The sequence below is a fragment of the Marmota marmota genome, unplaced genomic scaffold (genome assembly GCF_001458135.2).
Source record: "Marmota marmota marmota unplaced genomic scaffold, marMar, whole genome shotgun sequence".
Taxonomy (NCBI): domain Eukaryota; kingdom Metazoa; phylum Chordata; class Mammalia; order Rodentia; family Sciuridae; genus Marmota; species Marmota marmota.
Window position 1 is genome coordinate 12,906,846 of NW_026000000.1, and position 8,362 is coordinate 12,915,207.

At 37.6% G+C, this 8,362-nt stretch overlaps 1 long non-coding RNA gene across 2 annotated transcripts in view; it reads left to right on the forward strand.

Moving 5' to 3' along the window:
* Nucleotides 1–4,982, forward strand: part of LOC125618044 — a 330,853-nt gene extending 325,871 nt beyond the window's left edge. For both annotated transcript variants that reach the window (XR_007349259.1, XR_007349269.1), the window contains one exon: nucleotides 211–4,982. This is a non-coding gene — a long non-coding RNA (uncharacterized LOC125618044). The remainder of the gene's footprint in view (nucleotides 1–210) is intronic.
* The last annotated feature ends 3,380 nt before the right edge of the window (nucleotides 4,983–8,362 follow it).

Below are 8,362 nucleotides of genomic sequence, written 5' to 3' on the forward strand. Positions count from 1 at the left end.
TTCTATCCTAAGTATGCTTGACATGTTTTGACTATCTAAGTGCAAGTGTTTGCTGTCAGGAACAGTTTGTATTATCAGTTATCATTGCATTTTGTCATATGGGTGAATGGAAATCCAGCTGGAAATCACACAGGGTTTGTGCCATCTGATGTAAACTTAACACTCTGTATCAGTTCCCTGTGCCATTTTCTGTTTTTTTTTTTCTTGTAGAAGAGGCCAAATGCTGAAGCTCACAAAAACATGTTTATCCAGGAGTACCGTATAGAAAAATGGTAAATAACCAGTTTTGGAAATTTCTTCTCCAATTGTTTGATCATATTTTTTTAGATAAGATTCAGGAATTCATCTGGTTTATAGCCCAGTAGTCTCCCCAATTTGGGCTCCAAGGATCAATTGTTCTCTAAACAGGTTATGGTTAGAGTGAGGGTTTTTGTTAGTTTTAGGGCTTGGGTTAAAATCTTGCGTTATAGTAGGAGTTAGTTTTGGGCTAGTTTCTTTGATACTGGGCAGGATTCAAATTTTACCTATCCTAACTATGCTTGCCAAGATTGGGTCATCTAGGTTCAAGTGTTCCCTGTCTGAAACAGTTTGTATTTTCAGGTTTCACTGCATATTGACCTATACAGGTGATTGGAAATCGAGTTGGAAATTGAATGGGGTTTGTGCTTGCTGCTTGAAATTTGACATATTCTATCAGGTCTCAGAATGCATTTTCTTGTTTCTTTCTTTATGAAGTAGCCCTATGCTGAAGCATAAAAAAAAACTTAATCCGAGAGCACTCTATGAAAAAACTGAAAAATACCCATTTACTTAAATACCTAAAGATTATTTAGTGAGATGTCTTTGATACTGCACAGGGTTTATGTGTTTGTTGGCCCCATTATGCCCCACACTTTCTGACTCCTAGGATCAAAGGTTTTCTAAACAGTTTAGTGATAGGTTTAGGGTTAGGGTTATGGTAAAGGCTTGGCTGAGATGTAGTATTAGCGTTAGAGTTATTTTGGGTTCAATTTCTTTGATACTGGGCAGGATTCAACTTTTACCTAGCCTAAAAATGCTCGCCAAGTTAGGGTCTTCTAAGTTCAAGTGTTCCCTGTTAGGAATGGTTTGTATTTTTCAGGTATCACTGCATTATGACCTATATAGGTTAATGGAAATCCAGCTGGAAATCAAAAAAGGTTTGTGCTAGCTGCTTGAAACTTCACACACTCAATCAGTTCTCCATGTGCATTCTCTGCTTTATTTCTTGTTGAAGAGGCCCAAAGATGAAGAACACAAAAGCAAGTTTATCCAAGAGAACTCTATAATCAATCAGAGAAATCCCAGTTACTGAAATTCCTCCCTCAATTGTTTGCTCAGATTTTTTGATAAGGCACATGAATTCATCTGTTTGCTAGCTCACAAGGCTCCCAAAGTTTGGGGCTACAAGTATCAATGTTTTTCAAAACAGGTTAGGGTTAGTGTCAGGGTTTGTGTAAGTTTTAAAGCTAGGGTTACAAGCTTGCATTATGGTTAGAGTTCGTTTTCATCTAGTTTCTTTGATATGGGGAGGATTCATCTTTTTCCTATCCTAAGTATGCTTGCCAAGTTTGGGCCATCTAGGTGCAAGTGTATGCTGTCACAAACAGTTTGTATTTTCAGGTTTCACTGAATTTTGACCTATATGGGTAAATAAAAATTGAGCTCAAAATCGAAAAGTGTTTGTGCTTGCTGCTTGAAACTTCACACACTCAATCAAGTCACAGAGTGCATTGTCTTGTTTCTTTCTTATTGAAGTAGCCCTAATCTGAAGCATGCAAAACCAACTTACTCCAAAAGCACTCTATGAAAAACTGTAAAATACCTATTTAATGAAATAGCTAAACAAGTTATTTAGTCAGATATCATTGACACTGCACAGGATTCATCTATTGGTTGCCCCACTCTTCTCCACACTTTTCAGACTCCTGTGACCAATGGTTCTCTCAACAGTTTATGGATAAGGAAAGTTAGGTTTAGGGTTCATGTTAGGGCTAGGGTAAGAGCTAGGGTTAGGGTTAGAATTAGTTTTGGGTCAATCTCTTTTATACAGTGCAGGTTTCAAACGTCACTATCCTCACCAAGATTGAGCCTTCTAGGTGCAAATGTTCAATGTCAGGAACAGTTTGTATTTTCAGGTACCACTGCATTTTGAGCTATATGGGTGAATGGAAATTCAGCTGGAAATCAAACAGTGTTTATGCTACCTGCATGAAATTTCACACACTCAATCAGTTCTCCATGAGCATTGTCTCATTTGTTTCTCATAAAAGAGCCCAAAAGGTGAAGCACACAAAAACAAGTTTATCCAAGAGAAAACAGGGAAATACCCATTTACTGAAGTTCCTCCTCCAATCATTTGGTCAGATTTCTTTGATAAGGCACAGGAACCCATCTGTTTGCTAGCCTACAATGCTCCCCATATTTGGGGCTCAAAGTATCAGTGGATCTCTATCCAAGTTATGGTTAGGGTCAGGGTTTGTATTAGTTCTAGGGTTAAGGTTAAAAACTTGTGTTATGTATAGAGTTAGTTATTGTCTAGTGTCTTTGAAACTAGGCAGAATTAATTTTTTGCATATCCTAAGTATGTTCGCCAAAATTGGGCCATCTAGGTGCAAGTATTTGCTGTCACAAACAGTTTGTATTTTCAGGTTTCCCTATATTTTGACCTATATGGTGAATGGAAATCGACCTGGAAATCGAACAGTATTTGTGCTTGAAACCTCACACACTCAATCAGTTCTCTGAAAGCATTGCCTGGTTTGTTTCTTGTAGAAGAGGCCCAAAAATGAAACAAAATTAACAAGGTTATACAAAGGCACTCTTCAGAAAACAGGAAAATACCCAGTTACTGAAATTCCACCCCCAATTATTTGGTCAGATTTCTGAGATAAGGTGCAGGAATTCATCTGTTTGATAGCCCACTGGTCTCCCCAAAGTTGGGACTACAAAGATCATTGGTTCCCTAAACAGGTTAGGGAGAGGGTCAGGGTTTGTGTTAGGGTTTGCTGTCAGGAACAGTTTGTATTTTCAGGTATCAGTGCATTTTGACCTACAAGGGTGAATGGAAATCCAGGTGGAAATCAAACAGGGTTTGTGATACCTGTTTTAAATTTCACACACTCAATCAGTTCTCTGTGAAGATGCCCAGTGTTTTTGAGTGTCTTCTACAAGAAACAAACAAGAGAATGCTTATGGAGAAATGATTGAGTGTGTGAAGATTCAATCCACTAGCATAAACCCTGTTTGATTTCCAGATGGATTTCCATTCACACATATAGGTCAAAATGCAATGATTCCTGAAAATACAAACTGTCCTGACATTGAACAGTTGCACCTAGAAAACCCAAACTTGGTGAGCATAGTAAGGCTAGGTAACTATGTAGAAGATGCTCCATGCTGAAGCACACAAAAACTAGTTTATCCAAGAGCACTCTACAATAAAACAGGGGATTACCCATTTTCTGAAATTTCTCCCCCAATTTTTTGGTCAGATTTCTTTGATAAGTTGCAGGAATTCATCTGTTTTCTATCCCACTATGCTCCCCATATTTGGGACTCCAAGTAACAATGGGTCTCTCTACAAGTTACGGTTCATGCAGGGTTTGTGTTAGTTTTAGGGCTAAGGTCACAAACTTGTGTTATGGTTAGAGTTAGTTATTGTCTACTTTCTTTGATACTGTGCAGAATTAATCTTTTACATATCCTAATTAGGTGTACCAATTTTGGGCCAATTATTTGCAGGTATTCGCTGTCAGGAACAGTCTGTATTTTCAGGTTTCACTGCATTTTGACCTATATGGGTGAAAGGAAATCAAGCTGGAAACAGAACATGGTTTGTGCTTGATCCTTGAAACTTCACACTCTCAATCAGGTTTCAAAATACCTATTCTTTTTTCTTTCTTGTTGAATTATCCCTAACCTGAATCATGCAAAAACAACTTCATCTGAGAGCTCTCTATGAAAAAAGAGGAAAATACCAATTTACTAAAATACCTAACCAAATTATTTAGTCAGATGTCTTAGATACAACACAGGATTCATCAGTTTTCTGGCCCCACTATGCTCCAGACTTTTGGGACTCCTAGGATTAACGGTTCTCTAAACAGTTTAGGGATTGTTTAATGGTTAATGATAGATTTTGGGATAGGGTTAAAGCTAGTGTTAGTTTTAGAGTTAGTTTTAGGCCAATCTCTTTGATACTGGGCAGGATTCAAATTTTTCCTAGCCCAGCTATGTTCGCCAAGTTTAGGTTTTTTTAGGTGCAACTCTTCAATGTCAGGAACAGTTTGATTTTTCAGGTATCACTTCATTTTGACTTATATGGGTGAATGGAAATCCAGCTGGAAATGAAAACGGGTTTATGCTAGCAGCTTGAATCTTCACAAACTCAATTGGTTCTCCATGAGCATTGTCTGGTTTGTTTCTTGTAGAAGACACTCAAAGCTGAAGTACAAAGAAACAAGTTTATCCAAGAGCATTCTATAAGAAAAAAGGGAAATAACAACTTACTGAATTCCTCCCTAAATTGTTTTGTCAGAATTCTTTGATATGGCACAGGAATTCATCTGTTTGATAGCCCACTATGCTCCCCATATTTGGGACTCCAATTATCATTTGTTCTCTAAACAGGTTAGGGTTAGTTTCAGGGTTTGTGTTAGTTTCACGGATAGGGTTACAAACTTGTATTATGGTTAGTGTTAGTTTTTTCTAATTTCTTTGATACTGAGCAGGGTTCATCTTATACCTTTCCTAACTATGCTGGTAAAGTTTAGGCCATCTAGGTGCAAGTATTCACTGTCAGGAACAGTTTGTATTTTCAGGTTTCACTATATCATGACATATACAGGTGATTGGAAATGCAGCTCTAAAACGAACAGGGTGTGTGCTTGCTGCTAGAAACTTCAAACATTCAATCAAGTCTCAGAATGCATTTTCTTGTTGAACTAGAACTAACCTGATGCATCAAAAACAACTTCATCTGAGAGCTCTCTATGAAAAAAGAGGAAAATACCAATTTACTAAAATACCTAACCAAATTATTTAGTCAGATATCTTTGATAATGAACAGGATTCATCTGTTTGATGGCCCCTCTCTGCTCCACACTTTTCAGAGTCCTAGGATCAAAGGTTCTCTAAACAGTTTAGGGGCAGATGTATGGTTAGGGTTAGGGTTAGGGCTTGGCTTAGAGGTAGTGTTAGGGTCAGAGTAATTTTTGGGCCATTTTCTTTGATACTGGCAGCATTCAACTTTTATCTAGCCTAACTATGATCACCAAGTTTGGACCTTCTAGGTTCAAGTGTTCCCTGTTAGGAACAGTTAGTGTTTTCAGGTATCACTGCATTATGACCTATATAGGTGAATGGAAATCTAAAAGGGTTTGTGCTAGCTTCTTGAAACTTCACACACTGAATCAGTTATCTGTGAACAATCTCTGGTTTGTTTCCTGTAGAAGAGGCCCAAAGGTGAAACACACATAAACAAGTTATTACAAGAGCACTCTTAAGAAAACAGGAAAATACCCAGTTACTGAAATTACTTCCCCAATTGTTTCATCAGGTTTCTTAGATAAAGTGCAGGAATTAATCTGTTTGATAGCCAACTAGTCTCTCCTATGTTGGGACTACAAGGATCAATGGTTCCCTAAACATGTTAGGGAGATGGTCAGGGTTTGTGTTAGATTCAGAGCTACGGTTACAACTTGTGTTATGCTTAGAGATAGTTTTTGTCTAGTTTCTTTCATACAGGGTTCAATTAATCTTTTTTCTTATCCTAAGAATGATCACCAAGTTTGGGCCATCTAGGTGCAAGTCTTTGCTTTCAGAAACAGTTCATATTTTCAGGTATCACTGTGTTTTGACCTATATGGGTGAATGAAAATCCAGGTAGAAATCAAACAGGCTTTGTGTTACCTGTTTGAAACTTCACACACTCAATCAGTTCTCCATGAGCATTGTTTGGTTTGTTTCTTGTAGAAGAGGCCCAAAGCTGAAGCACACAAAAAATGAGTTTATCCAAGATCACTCTATAAGAAAACAGGGAAATACCCATTTACTGAAATTCCTCCCCAAATTTTTTGGTCAGATTTCTTTGATAAGTTTCAGGAATTCATCTCTCTGCTATCCCACTATGCTCCCCACATTTGGGGCTTCAAGTATCAATGGGTCTCTCTACAAGTTATGGTTAGTGTAAGGGTTTGTATTAGTTTTAGTGCTTCAAACTTGTGTTATGGTTAGAGTTAGTTATTGTCTAGTTTCTTTGGTACTGTGCAGAATTAATCTTTTACCTATCCTAAGTAGGCGTGCCAAGTTTGGGTCATCTAGTTGCTGGTGTTCACTGTCAGGAACAGTGTTTATTTTCAGGTTTTGCTGCATTTTGACCTATATGGGTGAAAGGCAATTGAGCTGGAATAAGAACTGGGTTTGTGCTTGGTGCATAAAACTTCACATTCTCAATCAGGTCTCAGAATACGTTTTCTTGTTTCTTTCTTTTTGAAATAGCCCTAAACTGAAGCATGCCCAAACAGCTTAATCTGAGAGTACTCTATGAAAAAAACAGGAAAATACCCATTTACTAATATACCTAACCAAATTATTTAGTCAGATGTCTTAGATACAACACAAGATTCATCAGTTTTCTGGCCCCAATATGCTCCATACTTTTGGGACTCCTATGATTTATGGTTCTCTAAACAATTTAGGGATAGTTTTAAGTTTAGGGTTAGATTTAGGGCTAGGGTTAGAGCTAGTGTTAGTTTTAGAGTTAGTTTTGGGCCAATCTCTTTGATACTGGGCAGGATTCAAATTTTTCCTAGCATAACTATGCTCACCTAGTTTGGGTTTTCTAGGGGCAACTGTTCAATGTCAGGAACAGTTTGTATTTTCAGGTATCATTTTATTTTGACCTATATGGGTGAATGGAAATCCAGCTGGAAATCAAACCAGGTTTATGCTAGCAGCTTAAATCTTCACAAACTCAATCGGTTCTCCATAAGCATTGTCTGGTTTGTTTCTTGTAGCAGACATTCAAAGCTGAAGCACAGAAAAACAAGTTCATCCAGAGCACTCTATAAGAAAACAGGGAAATAACAAGTTACTGAATTCCTCCCTAAATTGTTTACTCAGAATTCTTTTATATGGTGCAGGAATTCATCTGTTTTCTAGTCCACTAAGCTCCCTATTTTGGGACTCCAATTATCAATTGTTCGCTAAACAGGTTAAGATTAGTGTCAGGGTTTGTGTTAGTTTCAGGGCTAGAGTTACAAACTTGTGTTATGGTTAGAGTTAGTTTGTGTATAATTTCTTTGATACCAAGCAGGGTTCATCTTATACCTATCCTAACTATGCTGGTAAAGTTTAGGCCATCTAGATGCAATTATTCACTGTCAGGAACAGTTTGTATTTTCAGGTTTCACTATATCATGACATATACAAGTGATTGGAAATGCAGCTCTAAAACGAACAGGGTGTGTGCTTGCTGCTAGAAACTTCAAACATTCAATCAAGTCTCAGAATGCATTTTCTTGTTGAACTAGACCTAACCTGATGCATCAAAAAACAACTTCATCTGAGAGCTCTCTATGAAATAAAACAGAAAAATACCAATTTACTAAAATATCTAACCAAATTATTTAGTCAGATATCTTTGATACTGAACAGGATTCATCTGTTTGATGGCCCCTCTCTGCTCCACACTTTTCAGAGTCCTAGGATCAACAGTTCTCTAAACAGTTTAGGGATAGGTTTATGGTTAGAGTTAGGGTTAGGGCTTGGCTTAGAGGTAGTGTTAGGGTTAGAGAAATTTTAGGGCCATTTTTTTTGATACTGGCAGCATTCGACTTTTATCTAGCCTAACTATGCTCACCAAGTTTGGGCCATCTAGGTGCAAATGTTTGCTGAAGGAAATAGTTTGTATTTTCAGGTTTCACTGAATTAGGACCTATACGGTGAATGAAAATCAAGCTAGAAATTGAACAGGGTTTGTGCCTGCTGCTTGAAAATTCACAAACCCAATCAGTTCTCTGTGAGCATTGTCTCATTTGTTTCTTGTAGAAGATGGCCAACGCTGAAGCACACAAAATCAAGTTTATCCAAGAGCACTCTATAAGAAAACAGGGAAATACACTGTTACTTAAGTTCCTCTTTAAATATTTGGTCAAATTTCTTTGATAAGGCACAGGAATTCATTTGTTTGATAGCCCTCTCATCTCTCCTAGGTTGGGACTCCATGGATCAATCATTCTCTAAACAGGGTAGGGTGATTATCAGGGTTTGTGTTGGTTTTAGGGCTCAGGTTACAAACTTGTTTTATGGTTTAAGTTAGTTTTTGTCTAATTTCTTTGAT